The following is a 17,938-nucleotide window of genomic DNA, read 5'->3' on the forward strand; positions in this document are numbered from 1 at the left end:
GCCCTTTTCACCAAAGGAGGAATGGAACCCCACTGGAAGTCTTAAAACCAAAAGCAATTCTCAAACCTGATCCCACCTAGGACAACAGCCAGGACTTGACAAGAAAGGCTGGAATGGGTATTTCTCTAGCCAGGCAGGAAAAGACTGAACTGGAAGCAAAGGAGGAGGCAATTTCTCCCTGAAAAGTGGTAGGCAAACAAGCAGTAACAACAAAGATCCAGACTGATAACTGTGTTGCCACAAGTCTATGCTGGTCAGTAAACTTTGCAGTGAGCCTTATCTTTGCCCTCACATGACAAGAAGCACAACTCTGTCCTTTTGTTTCTCCCTGTGGATAACTGACTAGAGATCTTATTCCATGTAACTTGTTCATCTGTTCACACTCTCCAAGAATCACTCAGGCAGGGTCAAACACAAGCATAGCTTGAGCTGTTCATGTATTTTTTCCTTACATCAGCCTTTTTGCACTCCAAAATGGATATTCACAGGCACACACTATTTTTTTCCTCCTTTAAACAGAGAAATACAAGAAGCAGAATGGTAAAGAGCTACATTTAATTCAGTGACAGGGCAAGAGGAAAAGGATTGAAGCTTTGAAAGGGTAGGTTTAGAATGAACATTAGGGTCTTAGACCCTATAAATATTAGGCTGAATATTTACAGTAAGGATGGTGAGACACTGGAACTGGTTGCCCAGAGAGATCATGGATGCTCCCTCCCTGGAGATGTTCAAGCCTCATCCAACCTGGTCTAATGGGAGGTGTCCCTGCCCATGGCAGGGTGGCTGAAGCCAGCAAGACAGGAGGTTGTTCTGCCCCTGGACTCAACAGTGGTCAGCCCACACCTTGAGTGCTGTGTCCAGTTCTCTGCTCCTCAATTCAAGAGAAATGTTGAGGTGCTGGAAAGTGTCAAGAGAAGAGCAGCAAGAATGGTGAGGGGCCTGGAGCACAGCCCTGTGAGGAGAGGCTGAGGGAGCTGGGGGTGTGCAGCCTGCAGCAGAGGAGGCTCAGGGCAGAGCTCATTGCTGTCTGCAGCTGCCTGCAGGGAGGCTGTAGCCAGGTGGGGTTGGGCTCTGCTGCCAGGCAGCCAGCAACAGAACAAGGGGACACAGCCTCAAGCTGTGCCAGGGGAGGTCTAGGCTGGATGTTAGGAGGAAGCTCCTGTCAGAGAGAGTGATTGGCATTGGAATGGGCTGCCCAGGGAGGTGGAGTGCCCATCCCTGGAGGCGTTGAAGCCAAGCCTGGCTGGGGCACTTAGTGTCGTGGTCTGGTTGCTTGGCCAGGACTGGGTGCTAGGTTGGGCTGGGTGATCTTGGAGCTCTCTTCCAACCTGCTTGGTTCTATGATTCTCTGATTTCAACCCAAACTATTCTCTGAATACATAAGCAGACACATTACAATTGTAGACTTTACTCTTTGTTTAGATGCTCCATAATAAAAACAAGAACAAATTGGTGGAACAAGCTGAAAGTGGTTGTTGGTGACAGGAGGATGTATACACAGAATAAGCCAGGGCAAATCTGGACTGCACAGGGCAATGCCATAAGAGAGTGAATAAAAGAAGACTGCTGGGATCTGAGACCCCAGATCTGAGCTGAGCAGGACAACCATAGGCAAAGCAGCAGCTGCATCCAAGGGGAAGAAGAGAGATTACAAAACAAGGAAACACCTTAGGAGAACCACAGCAACTATGTGCAGAAATAGTCAGGTATTGGGTACAGATCTGTAGAAAACTGAAACTGCTGGAGACAGAGTTAAAGTGGCAGCTTCCAAACTGCCCTGTGAATGCATTGCTGGATGTGCAATAAAGCCACACCTCAGTGTGAACAATTTTGTTCTCACTCAAAAGCAGGATATTCTTATTGTTAAGGAACTGCACTCAGAGAACGTTCCAAAGGGAACACTTACTTTTCCTGTTCAGGACCTACTTTAAAAGACCTGAATCTGCTTTATTTCTGCATTTGTTTCAGCATTCCCAAAATGATGGCTTCTGTTTCTCTTAAGAAAACTATTTAAAACAAAAACAACTGGAAAGATACTTTTTTTATGTGTGGTTTTATTCAATCCATCTATAGTGCTCTTTGCAACCTCCATCTTCTTATATGCATGATTCTTTATTGATGATCTGGATGAGGGGATTGAGTCCAGCATCAGTAAGTTTGCAGATGACAGCAAGCTAGGAGCAGCCGTGGAGCTGTTGGAGGGTAGGAGAGCCCTGCAGAGGGACCTGGCCAGGCTGCATGGGTGGGCAGAGGCCAATGGGATGAGATTGAACAAGGCCAAGTGCAGGGTTCTAACTTTGGCCACAACAACCCCAAGCAGCACTACAGGCTGGGGCCACAGTGGCTGAGAGCAGCCAAGAAGAAAGGGACCTAGGGGTGCTGGGAGATAGTAGGCTGAAGAGGAGGCAGCAGTGTGCCCAGGTGGCCAAGAGAGCCAATGGCATCCTGGGCTGGCTCAGGAGCAGTGTGGGCAGCAGGACAAGGGAGGTTCTTGTGCCCCTGTGCTCAGCACTGCTCAGGCCACCCCTGCAGTGCTGTGTCCAGTTCTGGGCTCCTCCACTGCAGAGAGATGTTGAGGTGCTGGAAGGTGTTTGGAGAAGGGCAGCAAGGCTGGGGAGGGGCCTGGAGCACAGCCTTGTGAGGAGAGGCTGAGGGAGCTGGGGGTGTGCAGCCTGCAGCAGAGGAGGCTCAGGGCAGAGCTCATTGCTGTCTGCAGCTGCCTGCAGGGAGGTTGTAGCCAGGTGGGGTTGGGCTCTTCTCCCAGGCAAGCGGCAACAGAAGAAGGGGACACAGTCTCAAGTTGTGGCAGGGCAGGTCTAGGCTGGATGTTAGGAGGAAGTTGTTGCCAGAGAGAGTGATTGGCATTGGAATGGGCTGCCCAGAGAGGTGGTGGAGTCACCATCTCTGCAGGTCTTCAAGAGACATGTGGAAGAGGCACTTAGTGCCATGGTCTGGTTGCTTGGCCAGGGCTGGGTGCTAGGCTGGAGTGGATGAGCTTGGAGGTCTCTTCCAACCTGGTTGATTCTAAGACTCCTGATCTTCCCCAAACTGTTACCAGCTCTGAGGAGAGGACACACTTGATCTCTGATCTGTACAAACAGAGCCCATGGCTTTCCAATTCTGGCCTGTGAATTTCTCTGCTCTGATTAAGTTGTACCCAGATGAAGTATTTCAGATGTCACAGCAGAGAGATGCACAGACTTGAATGTAACAAATGGAAGCTCTACTCTCCTGCAGACAGAACGAGGATGAGCAAACTGATATGATACTACCTGATACAAGCCAGAAAAGCTGGCAGAGACACATTTGTTTAGTCCTTACACTGACATGAAGGAAGTGACAATGTATTAAAGGAACTGCTGCTTCTTACAGAGCAGCTCCAACCCACTAGTGCTCAAAAGCCACACAACTGAATCTTTGAACACCATGCTATAGTTCACCTTTTGTCTACCTTTTCCTCTTTTCTCCTTAAAACCTGTAGAGTTTTTTTTAACAGGTGCTGCCATTAGCTCAGGTTGCTTCAACAGCTTTAATCTCCTGCTTAAAAGCCATCACAGTTAACCACAGAAAGCCAGGGGTTGGAAGGGACCTCTGAAGCCAAACCTCCCTGCTGCAAAAAAGGTCACATAGGAACATGTCCAGGTGGGTTTTAAATGTCTCCAGAGATGGAGGCTTCACCATCAGTCTGGGCAGCCTCTTCCAGTGCTTCAACACCTTTAAAGAAGTTCCTCCTCATGTTACATAGAACTTCTTATGTTCAAGTTTGTGCCCATTACCTTTTTTCACTGGGGACCCATGATCATCCTAACACTCACCTGTTAGACATATGTAAGAATTAGTAAGATCCCTCCTCAGCCTCCTCTTCTCCAAGCTGAACAGCCTCAGGTCTCTTATGCTGCCAGCTCATGGTCATCCTATGCCTACCAGGACTCCTGGATCCTTGCCCCCAGAGCTGCTCTCCAGCAGGTCAGCCCTCAGCCTGCACTGATCCATGGGGTTGTTTTTGCTCAGATTCAGGATCTCATCAATGCTTACCACTACTTCAAGGCTGGGTGCCAGGAGGATGGGACCACTCAATGATCTCCAGAAGCCCCTTCCAACCCCTACCTTTCTGTAGTTTGTCAATACACCACTAACTTAGGCTGTATAATTGTAATTTTAAGCAAATACAGCTACAATTTTCAAAGGCAATAATGTTGATTACTTAAATTTAAACCTCTTTATTACAGGAGGGTTTCAGACAGCAAAAGCTCCCTAAGATTTTACTGATTCAAAGCCCTCTGAAGCCAGTGAGAACCTGGCTTTCAACTTCAACAAGCTTCAGCTCAGACTAAGTACTGACTCTTCTGTTTGCAGATGTTATATTGCATTAAGATGCATCTACAGAGAGATTAAGCATCTGAAGATTAATTTTCCACTTAGATACACACTGAAGTTTCCCTTGACAGCTTTTACAAGCTGTTTTACAACATGGTAGGTGCTTTCCAATCATCCAAAGGCAGTTCTTGTTCTGAAAAATTCATTATCTGAAGATGACAGCTAAAGGAGGAGGAAGGAACTAGATGATGCTTGTGGTCCCTTTCAACCCTGACTGAGTCTAAGGGGCAGGAAAAACCCTATTTAACAGCAGCCAGCAAACAACAGCATGGACATGCACAGCCCTTAAGGATGGGTTAGCAAACTCAAGTCACAAGTGCAAGGCATTGAAAACAGCAGCTAACAGTTGAACTCCTGGGATAGAAATGAACCAGGCTGGAAAAGACCATGGCACTAAATGCCTCATCCAGGCTTTTCTTGAACACCTCCAAGGATGGTGATTCCACCACCTCCCTGGGCAGCCCGTTCCAATGCCAATCACTCTCTCTGGCAAGAACTCCCAACACCCAGCCTAAGCAAACACACTTAGAATCATGCAATCCTAGAATAGGTTCAGCTGGAAAATACCTTTAAGATCATCACATCCAACCATTACAAGTACCTCTGAAGATAATCCAGTCCAATCCCCCTGCCAAAGCAGGGTTACCTAGGGCAGGTCACACAGGAATGCATCCAGAAAGGTCTTGAAAGTCTCCAGAGAAGGAGACTTCAGGAACTCTCTGGGCAGCCTGCTCCAGGACTCCAGCAATCTCACAGCAACGAAGTTTCTCCTCAGACTGAGGTGGAGCTTCCTGCATTCAAGGTTGTATCCACTGCCCCTTGTCCCATCACTGAAAAGAGGCTTCTTGACACGTCCTCAGCAATACAGCTGTTAATTATTGCCACAATCCATGGTGTCACTCACTGAACAGATAATAACTGAACCTTCCACTACCGTTTTGATTACACAAGTTACAGGTCAGTTAAATATTTTCCAAGCACATCATAAACTCTGCATCCTTCACTCATTTGGCTTCGTGAATTATTTTAGATGCATCTAATTTAAATGCATCTCTGAAGATGATAATCGAAGCTTGTGTCAGAAAGAGAGGCCTGAAAAGCTGCTTGGAGTGCTGCAAACAGTATTAATTGAAAGCAGCAACAGGAAACACCTGTCAAGGATATTGGCCCTTTAATCTAAAATGAAAAGCAGCTTTCCATAGTGACTCCAACTGTTCCCAATTTACCTGAATTAAGAAAGGGGGGGGGGGGGGAAGAGGTATTGATCACACAATCAGGTAGACTGAGAGCAAACAATTAAATTCATGAGCAATAGATGGATTATAAACCACTTGTAGAATTCAGAACTAGTACAGCACTTCCTTACAGTCACAGTTCTGCTCTACAAGAATGGATGACGAACCCTGCATCTTACTCATTGCATCTGTTCTTTGTCTCAAGTCACATCTGTTCACACCAGTGAACAACAACAAAAAAATCACATTGTGTTTTCCCAGGCTTGGTCTTCAGAACCACTTAAAAGTGATTCTGTTTCGTGCTGCATTACGTCAAGGAACTGAGATTGTATAGATGTAAGTGACATCTGACAAACAAGGCTTTTGTCACTGAGGAAAGAAGAAAGGATTGTGAAGTCAAATCTCACAGCCTACTTTGACCTCCCAGTGAAAAGGGGCAAAAGGATCCTCAGTCTTTTCCTTATGAATAAAACAATATGCAAGAAGGAAAAAGCTGCTGAGGTGAAGCCCCTCTTGCTGTACATACAGAATCACAGCCAAACGCAGTTGCTGACATCTGAAGGTATGAAAGGCAGTCACAAAGGTTAAATTCTTATCTGAGGCTTCTTACACCCCCAAAGTGAGTAAGAGCAACTATATTCAGCTCATGATCTAGATCATCACCTGGAAGAGTCTCTGAGAATAAATACATAGAAATTAGCCTGTCCTCATTTAATGTAGGTTGTGAATATTCTTCTTTATCTTCATCCAAGTTATCTCAAGTTGTGCCAGGGGAGGTCTAGGCTGGATGTTAGAAGGAAGTTGTTGGCAGAGAGAGTGATTGGCATTGGAATGGGCTGCCCAGGGAGGTGGTGGAGTCACTGTGGCAGAGACCTCCAAGATCATCCAGGCCAACCTAGCACCCAGCCCTATCCAGTCAACCAGACCATGGCACTAAGTGCCTCAGCCAGGCTTTTCTTGAACACCTCCAGGGACAACGACTCCACCACCTCCCTGGGCAGCCCATTCCAATGCCAACCACCCTTTCTGTGAAGAACTTCCTCCTAACAAAACACAGCAAAAAGAACCCCAAACAAAAAGGCTTAGAATCAAAAAGAAAGCTGTGCACACAAACCCTGCTGCTCACCAATACTGAGATTACCTTAGTGATACACACAGGGCTGTACGCATCATCACTTCTGGAGAGCATCTTCTGCAGTCTTTAAAGCACTGAGCAGAAAACCTCTCTTAGGCTCAAGACAGTGCTAGTTCTAGGACCAAAAATCATCTGAGCTATTCTGAAAGCCTTAGCATGTCTGTCAGTAAACAGCATGGGCCTTCAAAACCTATGAACTGCTCTGCTGGATAATTTTTCCACTGCAATTCCGGCACTGAATCAAAGAACCTCATACTCAAGGATGTTCTCTTGGTCTCCAGTAGCTCTCACCCCCCCCATTACCTGTCCTGAAAGCATCTTAACTTCCAAGAGCAGAGTTCAACGTGTGCTGCTTCTTGTGTTCACAAAGAAGTGGTATTTATAATCAAGACCTAAGGCAAAGAAGCACTTTCCACTTATCCCCATATTCTTGAATCAAGCACCAAGAGACACAACAAATACACCACAGCAATATAAACCAAAGACACTCCTGATTGGGATAAACAAACATAGTCAAGCTACCTAAACAGGACTTTTAAAGCTTTTGCCCTTTTTCTCTTAAAACAGAAATTAATTACACTGGGAAAGCTGTTGAGGAATCTTTATCGTGGCTTTCCTAGCAACAAACCACCAAGTGAGAGCTAGAAGAGAGTTCATGCCAGGAAATAAAAGGCTTTGCAATTGTTAAAGCTGCAGTCAAAATGAAAGCCATCAGGAAAAATTCATTTTCTACAATTAATTGTTAGCATTCCTGTAAATTTACAGCTCAGGCTTTCTCCTCCAGATTTTGAGGGTTTTGGTTCATTACTTGTTGAACCTCAATACATTATTTGGGAGCACCAAAAACCTGACACGAAGCAATCCAGAAAGAAAGAGGTGAGGGTCATAGAATCAGTCAGGGTTGGAAGGGACCACAAGGAGCAGCCAGTTCCAGTCCCCCTGCCATGCCCAGGGACACTCTACCCTAGAGCAGGCTGCACACAGCCTCAGCCAGCCTGGCCTCAAACACCTCCAGCCATGGGGTCTCAACCACCTCCCTGGGCAACCCATTCCAGCCTCTCACCACTCTCCTGCTCAACAACTTCCTCCTCAACTCCAGCCTGAACCTACCCATCTTCAGCTTGGCTCCACTCTCTCTAGTCCTGTCACTCCCTGATATCCTGAGAAGTCCCTCCCCATCTCATCTTCCTACCTTCAGGTGATAGGGTAAGAGGAAATGGCCTGAAATCCAGGCAAGGGTTAGCTTGGAGAGGAGGGAAAATTCCTTTGCTGCAAGAGTGAATGAGTGAATCATAGAATCAAGCAGGTTGGAAGAGACCTCCAAGATCATCCAGTCCAACCTAGCACCCAGCCCTGGCTAATCAACCAGACTATGGCACTAAGTGCCTCATCCAGGCTTTTCTTGAACACCTATAGATCATCTTCTCCAGTACTGACAACATACATCAATATTTTCACTATGACTCATGGGCCACATATAAGATCTGATGTACTGAAGGCAGTACACTGAGACACAAGACACTACAAAACCAAACAGGATGATAAAGCTGCCTCTTTGGAGATCTCTTTAATGTGCATGCAAGATTTATCACTCTGAGCTGTATTCTGTATTTTTCCAGAGATTTCTGACAAGAATAAGCTTTGGTACAATTACTGTTTCTGAAGTAACAGAGAGAATAGCCTGGATACAACTAAGAGAAGTAACTACTGACAGAAAAAAACCAGCCTAAGCTGTTTCTCAGAGTAGGGCTGAGCATGCCATAGAATCAAGCAGGTTGGAAGAGAGCTCCAAGCTCATCCAGTCCAACCTAGCACCCAGCCCTAGCCAGTCAACCAGAGCATGGCACTAAGCGTCTCATGTGCAGCATCTCTGCTGAGATATTTTAAAGGCAATTCTTTATGTCTCTTAAAATTAATTCTTCAACTCTCTTCTGAGAAAGGACTGAGAAATTTGTGGCTTTTTAGTCTGGAAAAAGAGAAGACTGAGAGGGAATTTTGTCAATGCTGATCAATAATTCGAGGGTGGCTGCCAGGAGGATGGGATCAGGCTTTCTGCAGCGGTACCCAGTGACAGGACAAGGGTTAACAGCCACCAACTCGAACAGAAGGAGAAACTTCTTTAACTGAAGGGTGCTGGAGCACTAGACCAGGCTGCCCAGAGAGGTGGTGGAGTCTCCATACCTGGAGACATTCTAAACCTGTCTGAATGTGTTCCTGTGTGACCTTTAGGTGAGAATGGGATCAGGCTTTTTTGCAGTGGTACCCAGTGACAGGACAAGGGGTAACAGGCACAGACCTGAACAGAAGAAGCTTCTTTAACTGAAGGGAGCACTAGAGCAGGCTGCCCAGAGATGTGGTGGAGTCTCCATCTCTGGAGACATTCTAAACCTGCCTCAATGTGTTCCTGTGTGACCTTTAGGTGAGGATGGGATCAGGCTTTTTTGCAGTGGTACCCAGTGACAGGACAAGGGGTAACAGGCACAGACTTGAACAGAAGGAGAAGCTTCTTTAACTGAAGGGAGCACTAGAGTAGGCTGCCCAGAGATGTGGTGGAGTCTCCATCTCTGGAGACATTCTAAACCTGCCTCAATGTGTTCCTGTGTGACCTTTCAGTGAGGATGGGATCAGGCTTTCTGCAGCGGTACCCAGTGACAGGACAAGGGTTAACAGCCACCAACTTGAACAGAAGGAGAAGGTTCTTTAACTGAAGGGTGCTGGAGCACTAGAGCAGGCTGCCCAGAGAGGTGGTGGAGTCTCCATCTCTGGAGACATTCTAAACCTGCCTCAATGTGTTCCTGTGTGACCTTCAGGAGAACCTGCCTTGGCAGAGGGGTTGGACTCATCTCCAGAGGTCCCTTCCAACACCTACCAGTTTGCTACTCTCTGACAATTCCATTTTTGCAATAAACAGCCTTTGAATTATGGCTCCAAAAGTTGTTTAAATTAATGAACATCTTTTACTAAACTTCTAAATTGCTCTGATTCAGTTAAATTCACAAAGTATTGGTTTTAATTCCCTTCTCCAGTCCTGTAACTGCTACAACTTCAGAGATTCATCAGTAAGACAGAAAAAAACATCTCCAAACAAGAAGTCAATTACAGATTTTTCTGCTGTATTAATTTTTATACAGCAGTCAAGATGTCTCAGCATGGGATCAATTTGTTCTGTTAGAACATTCAGATGAATGCTGCTACATCTGTCTGAGGTGCTCACGCTGCCATTTCATGGTCAGCTGCATATGCACACATGGATCATGTCAGTATCCACTTCCAAGAACACTGAACACCTCAGAAGGACACATTTCCTAATGCAAATTATTCTCCCACTGACAACCTAGAAGACAAAGAAGAGTTTTGACATGTGTTTGCCAAATGGCTTTGCAAATAGTGAGGTTGGCAACAAAAAGGTGGTGGCAATAAGCCCTTCAAGGCAGAGGGAAAGAAAGCATGAGCCTGCTTAAAGCAATTTAGTGTCTCCACTGAAGTACAGCACTGATCACTGGTGCACATCAAAAGCAAGGTGAGACTGTCCTCACTGGGAGCACTGTAATCTAATCGCTGTGTAGCAGTGAAGTAGCCTGAAAACCAGAGTTTTGCCTTAGGCTTATTTGGCCTAGCTAGACAAAAACTGAGACCTGAAATAAATGCAATCTGTGGACAAAAGAGAGGACAACAGCAAATGCTGTTAAGGAAAACATGACCTGAGAAAACAAGAAGAAATGGGTATGAAATGAAGCAAAAGCACTCAGCACAAGTGCCTTCAATCCTCTCAGGATTGAATTGAGAACCACATGCAGATTCTCCTCTTCCAGTCTCTGTATTGCTCCTGCAGCAACACTCCACTTGCAAATCAAAGTCATCCTGCCAAGCCTCACTAGAGGTATTTTTCAGGGTACTTCCAAGGAGCAGCAAGGAAAAACAGGAGGTAAAAAAAAGAGATTCTTCACTTGAACATAAAAAATAAGGCAAGTGCCATGCATCAAGCTGTCACAACTGTCACAGTTGGCTCAAACCCAAGAATCCTAAATGGAGACTGACAAATTTGGAGAGGGAAGATCTTTCTGTATCACTGGATGCTCTTTTCCTTTGCCCATGCAGTTAACTCTTCCCTATGTGTCTGTGACATTCAGTCTCACACATTGCTCTTCCTCCTGACACTGCCCAGGCAAGGGTTCCAATTCTGAAACTAAATTACAGATAGACAATTTGGGTGACACCAGCTATCAGCTGAATGGATTCATATCATGAACTTTTTTGTTGTTGTTACTGTTTGGTTTGGGGGTTTAGTTGCTTGGTTTGGTGTTTTGGTTTGTTTTGGGGTTTTCCAATTATCATTTCAAACACTTGAGACCAACATCCTTTTGGGATATTCTTATCTTGTTATCCTCACAAACTGACCACAGGCTGGGAGATACCTTGCCAAAGAAGAGCTACAGGTTGACACTCTCCTCTTGCCTTTACTTGGTCAGGCATGCATAAACTTGCCCTCTGCACAACGGAGAAGTGCCACTGTTGTTGAGTTGGGTTTGTGTTTTTTAAATGCCTTCCTTCCTCTATTGCAGTCAGCAGCCTCTTAGCTTGGAAATTCCTAAAGATCATCTTTCTCCTTTTTTTCTCTGATGTGCACAAAAGTGATGGAATTTCAACAGCCCTAAGGAAGTACTGCAGATAACACAGTCAGTTCTGCTAATTCTTAACAGTATCCCAACAACTGCACTTTCAACCTCCAGGAATGTATTCTTATTGGACAGGCTCCAAAATAAGATGCAAATGAAGAGCTCAGGACATGAACTGAATTGTGAAAACCTACAAGCAGAGAAAAGAATCCAGCACAGACCTAAAACAAAGTCCTAATATAGTAAAGTGATGAATCAACGCAGAATTGTTTCAGAGATCAAGAGGGATTTGGTTCTTAACTGAGCTGGTTCTATCCTTGGAGCTGGGTTCAAAATGTAGTTATTGACCATGAAGAAAGGAAAAAATATATTGTTATGTGATAGAATCAGAGAAGCAGAGAATCATAGAATCAACCAGGTTGGAAGAGAGCTTCAAGCTCAGACAGGCCCAACCTAGCACCCAGCCCTGCCCAACCAACCAGACCATGGCACTAAGTGCCCCAGCCAGGCTTGGCTTCAACACCTCCAGCCACAGCCACTCCACCACCTCCCTGGGCAGCCCATTCCAATGCCAATCACTCTCTCTGCCAGGAACTTCCTCCTAACATCCAGCCTAGACCTCCCCAGCACAGCTTGAGGCTGGGTCCCCTTCTTCTGTCCCAGGCTGCCTGGCAGCGGAGCCCAACCCCACCTGGCTACAGCCTCCTTTCAGGTAGCTGCAGGCAGCAGTGAGCTCTGCCCTGAGCCTCCTCTGCTGCAGGCTGCACACCCCCAGCTCCCTCAGCCTCTCCTCACAGGGCTGTGCTCCAGGCTCCTCACCAGCGTCGTCACCCTTCTCTGGACACCTTCCAGCACCTCAACATCTCTCTTGAATTGAGGGGCCCAGAACTGGACACAGCACTCAAGCTGTGACCTGAGCAGTGCTGAGTACAGGGGCAGAATAACCTCCCTTGTCCTGCTGCCCACACTGCTCCTGAGCCAGCCCAGGATGCCATTGGCTCTGCTACCCACCTGGGCACACACATTCATTACCTTCATTGCTACAAGTTGTAGAGAGAGAAACTTGATGACAGCAGGAAATGTGGTAGGTAAGCAATGCTTTCTGTCCCACTAAAACTGCAGTAGAGGCTTTAGACAAAAATGATAAACCATGTTCAAGCTGAACAAAGCAAAGGTTGTTTCCAAGAATCAGGACAGAATTTGCTAAATTAAAAGAGTGGTTGCTAAAACAATCCAGTTAAACTTTGGGAGCAGTTAACGAGTACAAACATCTCTGTGTATCCTTACTGAAACCACACAGATAGCAAAATCTCATACAGAAAGCTTTGAAGGTGGCAAGCCATCAAGTACACAAACAAGAACTGCACCACACAATCATAACCTCATTGTAATGATTACTGCTTAACAGCTCAACCTGTACTTTGCTGTACACAATAGAACAGGAAAGGTACTTCAATTGGCTCTTCAGTTCAACTGCATTAAAGCATCTGAGCTACTGAAGAGAATGTTCTATCAACATGCAGTCATGGGGGGGGGGGGGGGAAGCAGCAGCTATCTTCATTGCTAATGTCCCACCAATATTTCACTATCTACTAAAATAGACTTGTGTTAGGGATGTAGATTCCAGATCTTAGTCTGGAATCTACAATGTGAGAAGTTTACTGATTCACAGAGAGCATCAGGTTGGAAGGGACCCTCAAAGGTCATCTTAAGTGAGCAGGGACCCCTCCAACTAGATCAAACTGCCAAGGGTCAAATCAACTCTCATCTTGAACGTCTACAGGCTGGGGCCAGAGTGGCTGGAGAGCAGCCAGGCAGAGAGGGAGCTGGGGGTGCTGGCAGAGAGGAGCTGAAGAGGAGGCATCAGTGTGCCCAGGTGGGCAGCAGAGCCAATGGCATCCTGGGCTGGCTCAGGAGCAGTGTGGGCAGCAGGACAAGGGAGGTTCTTCTGCCCCTGTGCTCAGCACTGCTCAGGCCACCCCTGCAGTGCTGTGTCCAGTTCTGGGCTTCTCCATTGCAGAGAGATGTGGAGGTGCTGGAAGGTGTTTGGAGAAGGGCAGCAAGGCTGGGGAGAGGCCTGGAGCACAGCCCTGTGAGGAGAGGCCGAGGGAGCTGGGGGTGTGCAGCCTGCAGCAGAGGAGGCTCAGGGCAGAGCTCATTGCTACCTGCAACTACCTGCAGGGAGGTTGTAGCCAGGTGGGGTTGGGCTCTGCTGCCAGGCAGCCAGCAACAGAAGAAGGGGACAGAGTGTCGAGTTGTGCCAGGGTATGTCTAGGCTGGATGTCAGGAGGAAGTTCTTCACAGAGAGAGTGATTGGCATTGGAATGGGCTGCCCAGGGAGGTGGTGGAGTTGCCATCCCTGGAGGTGTTGAAGCAAAGCCTGGCTGAGGCACTTAGTGCCATGGTCTAGGTGACTGGCTAGGGCTGGGTGCTAGATTGGACTGGCTGAGCTTGGAGCTCTCTTCCAACCTGGTTGATTCTGGTATTCTATGAAAGTGATTTTTCACAGAAGGTAAGACAAACAGAGCTGCTTCACAGTCTTTGAGAGAATGAAGCTTAAGCAAGGAACTGCAATATGCAACGAACGACCGACAGATGCAAAGTACAGAACAAGAAGAGACAAGAAACTGAAGGGGAGACTTGCAAAAGGAGTGAAAGGACTGGAGTAAGGTCTGTGTCATAAGTTCTCTCACCAACAAAATGGCCAAACTCTGACAGAGACTTGATCTACACCTCAAGACAGTAACCCAGGCATTGGGCTAATTATTAGATCAAATGCCCAGGCGTTCACGTGCTGCAAAGCACCACAGCTCTCTGGATCCTTTGGATGAAGCTGTTCCAAACACTCTGCAAGTGTAAGCCCGTTCCAAGCCTCCACTGAACAGAGGATCAGCTGCCCCACCAGAGCTGCCCCGGAGCTGAAAAGCAGCATTGTTGCATGCTGCGAGCAAGTCAACAGAAGCGTTGTTATGTGCTTACACTCGATGTGGATCAAGTTTGTCCTGATGGGAGATCCCTCGGCAAGAGCAACAAACAAATCTGCTATTGCTAGAGGTGAAGCTGTGAGCAGAGGTGCAGGAGACCACATAAAGCTTTACTGGCAGCTTTCCAGTGCAAACCCTCCAGACACATGAAGGGTTTTACTCCAGGCATCAAAGAAAGCAGGATTTTCAAGGAGTTCAAGTACTGGTTCGTGTTACTACTCTCTACTTTGTTTGAAAAGAAAGGAAAAATGATTTTCACCATGACTTGACTTTGTATTTAATTGAATTTCTATTACTGACCTATTCACTTTCCCACTGAATAAATACTCCCTCCCTATCAGCTTCCAGGAGAATCATCTGGAGCTGTCCCTGGAGGTGTTTAAGGCCAGGCTGGATGGGGCTCTGGCCAGCCTGATCTAGGGTAGGGTGTCCCTGGCCATGGCAGGAGGGTAGGAACTAGATGATCCTTGTGGTCCCTTCCAACCCTGACTTATTCTGAGGCATAAGGCCAACACAGACACCTTAGAGACTCAAAGTCTTGCTTTAAATGCCATTGGTCAATCAAAAGCTTCCCAAAATTCACATCAGCTCAGGAAGATTTAATGTAAAATAGGAAATGTTCTATTTTCCACACTTTCACTTCAACAAGAAGCAAACATTTTATTTCCAATGATTACCTTGCAGCTAAGGCTTTGTCTTGCATAGAAGCAAGAACTGAAGCATTCAATCAAGACAACATTCCCTTGTTTGCTCAATGCCATGATTATTTGCACTTAACTTTGCAAATCAGACAGATATCTGTAAAGCAGCCAGTCTCAAGGGGTTGATCCTTCAAAAATGACTGCTAAAAAAGGACACACAAGGGGTAAAGGTTGTTCTAGCTTATATTTGTGAAGCCTCCTTAGAAAAGTAACTCAAGGAAGGGATTTATCATCGTTTTTATTCCATCACAAAATATGCTAATGATTTGTCACATCCAGACAGTGAACCTTTAAGTGCTTATGGCAGGTTTTAATCTTTAAAAGAGAACAAGACACAAGATCTTTAGGTCTTCAGAAAATCTCTGGCTTCCTTTACTGTACACAAATAACTCTTAAGTCAATGTAGTGTCACTGTTTAGAGTTTGTTTGAACGTTTAGTCAAAGGAATGATGCTTACTGATGCCACAGAAACTAGTTTAACTCCTCAGAGACATAAATAAACCATGCAAGCTGTATTTTGATATTCTCTTCACCCAGCTCATCCCCAAAGGAAGACCCACAGTATGATGAAATTATGGTAAGAATAAATCATAGAATCAGTCAGGGTTGGAAGGGACCACAAGGAGCAGCCAGTTCCAAGCCCCCTGCCATGCCCAGGGACACCCTACCCTAGAGCAGGCTGCACACAGCCCCATCCAGCCTGGCCTCAAACACCTCCAGCCATGGGGCCTCAACCACCTCCCTGGGCAACCCATTCCAGCCTCTCACCACTCTCATCATGAAGAACTTCCTCCTCACCTCCAGCCTGAATCTCCCCATCTCATGGTGAAGAACTTCCTCATCACATCCAACCTTAACCTACCCATCTCCAGCTTTGCTCCATTCCTCCCAGTCCTCTCACTCCCTGATACCCTGAAAAGTCATCCTCCCAGTCCTCTCACTCCCTGATACCCTGAAAAGTCATCCTCCCAGTCCTCTCACTCCCTGATACCCTGAAAAGTCATCCTCCCAGTCCTCTCACTCCCTGATACCCTGAAAAGTCCTTCCCCATTTTTTTTGTAGTCCTCTTCAGATACTGGAAGGCCACAATAAGGTCACCTTGGAGCCTCCTCCTCTCCAGACTAAAGACTAAGAACAGATTCATCCTAAGTCCTCAAAACCCACAGAGGAACTGTGTTTCATTCAGAAATAAGGTAATACATCAAAAAGGTTCTCAACCAGAATTGTCACACCCATAATAATTCCTCTCCTTTTCAGAAGCAGCAGAAGACAGATGCCATGATTTATGTGAGGAAGATAGCTCAGAAACAAATGACAGCTCTTACACAAACAGAAACCAGAGCAGCATGCAAGCTTCTCACTTACACAGCCCAGCCAACGTTATCAATCTCTGCTGCACAAATATTGACTGTTTTTATCAAATCAGGTCTATCTTAAAGCACAGGCAAATCACTGCCAGGTGATTAGCCCAGTTTTAGTATCCTGTGTTCTACTGCACTTAAAACAGCTTGCCCTGAATTTTTTTTCCCCCAACTGTTCCAGTCTGTGTTTTTTCAAGTGTGTTTCCTGCTCAGAGAAATCAGGGCAGTCCTCTCCTTCAGCTACGAAGCAGCCTGCTAGCCAGCCATCACTCTGCCATCTGTGCTCAGCCCCTTAGCCTAGATGGCCAGAATGAATTTCTTGATTCATAGAATGGTTTGGGCTGGAAGGGACCTTCAAGATCATCTAGTTCCAAACCACCTGCCATGGGTAGGGATGCCTCCCACTAGCCCAGGTTGCTCAAGGTCTCATCCAACCTGGCCTTGAACATCTCCAGGGAGAGGGCATCCACAACCTCCCTGGACAAACTGTTTCAGTTTTTCCACCACTCTGTCAAGAATTTTTTCCTAACATCCAATCTAAGTCTGCCCTCCTCAGGCTTCAATCCATTGCTCCTTATCCTATCATGAGCCCTTTTAACAAGTCCACACCCAGCTCTCCTAGAGCCCCCGTGTCAGGTACTGGAAGGCTGCTACAAGGTCTTCTTGGACCCTTCTCTTCTTCAGGCTGAACAGTCCCAACTATCTCAGCCTGTCCTCATAAGTGAGGTTCTCTGATCATCTTGATGGCCTTCATATGGATCTGGTCCAGCAGTTTGGTGTCACTCTTAAGCTGGGGGCACCAAAACTGAATACAGCTCCAGCTGGGGTCTCACAACAACACAGTAGAGGGCAAGAATCACCTTCTTGGGAGCAAAGAAGATCAGTCTTTACTATGAACACCAAGACACTACAGTTAAAGACTGTATGGTGATCAGAGTGGATTTTTCTTTTGATTTTACCTATGCTTAACTTTCTAAAGACCATTTTAACTTTGGTGAACAGCAAGAAACGAAATTGGACTACTTGGGAACAAAGAATTGCTGGAGGTGCAATTATTTACATCTGCAGTACTTGACTGAGACCTACGGAGCAGGTATGGCAAAGTATCAACATGAAATAGATTGGAGCTTTGTTCACTGTATTTGCATGGCTACTGCTGAACATAATCCAAAGCAGGACCTCTGGAAAGGAAATAATGTAAAAATTATGCTTATACACTGACCTGCAAAGAAGGATTTGCTCTGGACAAATGTATGAAGTTATCTTCAGTTCTCTGTACTGCATGGCTTACAGGAAACCCAGACAAACAGAGATGCAATGCTGGTATGAGAAGTTTCCAGAGCTGAATAATTAAAGACATGTAAAATATTTAATGATCAAACAAGGACCAGTGGTCAGGAATTCACTGCTACAGAAACATACTCATTTTTACTCACAATTTCCAGGACAGTTTACCTTGCAGGAGTCAGTTCAAAAGCCTGACATCAAAGCATAACACATGAATGTGGCTTTAGAAGTCATTTTCTCCA

General features: G+C 46.1%; 1 protein-coding gene across 2 annotated transcripts in view; it reads right to left on the reverse strand.

The window, feature by feature from the left end:
* The window catches only part of CDK17 (cyclin dependent kinase 17), a 113,901-nt gene that overhangs the window by 70,095 nt on the left and 25,868 nt on the right, over positions 1-17,938 (reverse strand). The window lies entirely within an intron of this gene.

The sequence above is a fragment of the Pogoniulus pusillus genome, chromosome 15, assembly GCF_015220805.1.
Source record: "Pogoniulus pusillus isolate bPogPus1 chromosome 15, bPogPus1.pri, whole genome shotgun sequence".
In the NCBI taxonomy this organism is placed as follows: Eukaryota; Metazoa; Chordata; class Aves; order Piciformes; family Lybiidae; genus Pogoniulus; species Pogoniulus pusillus.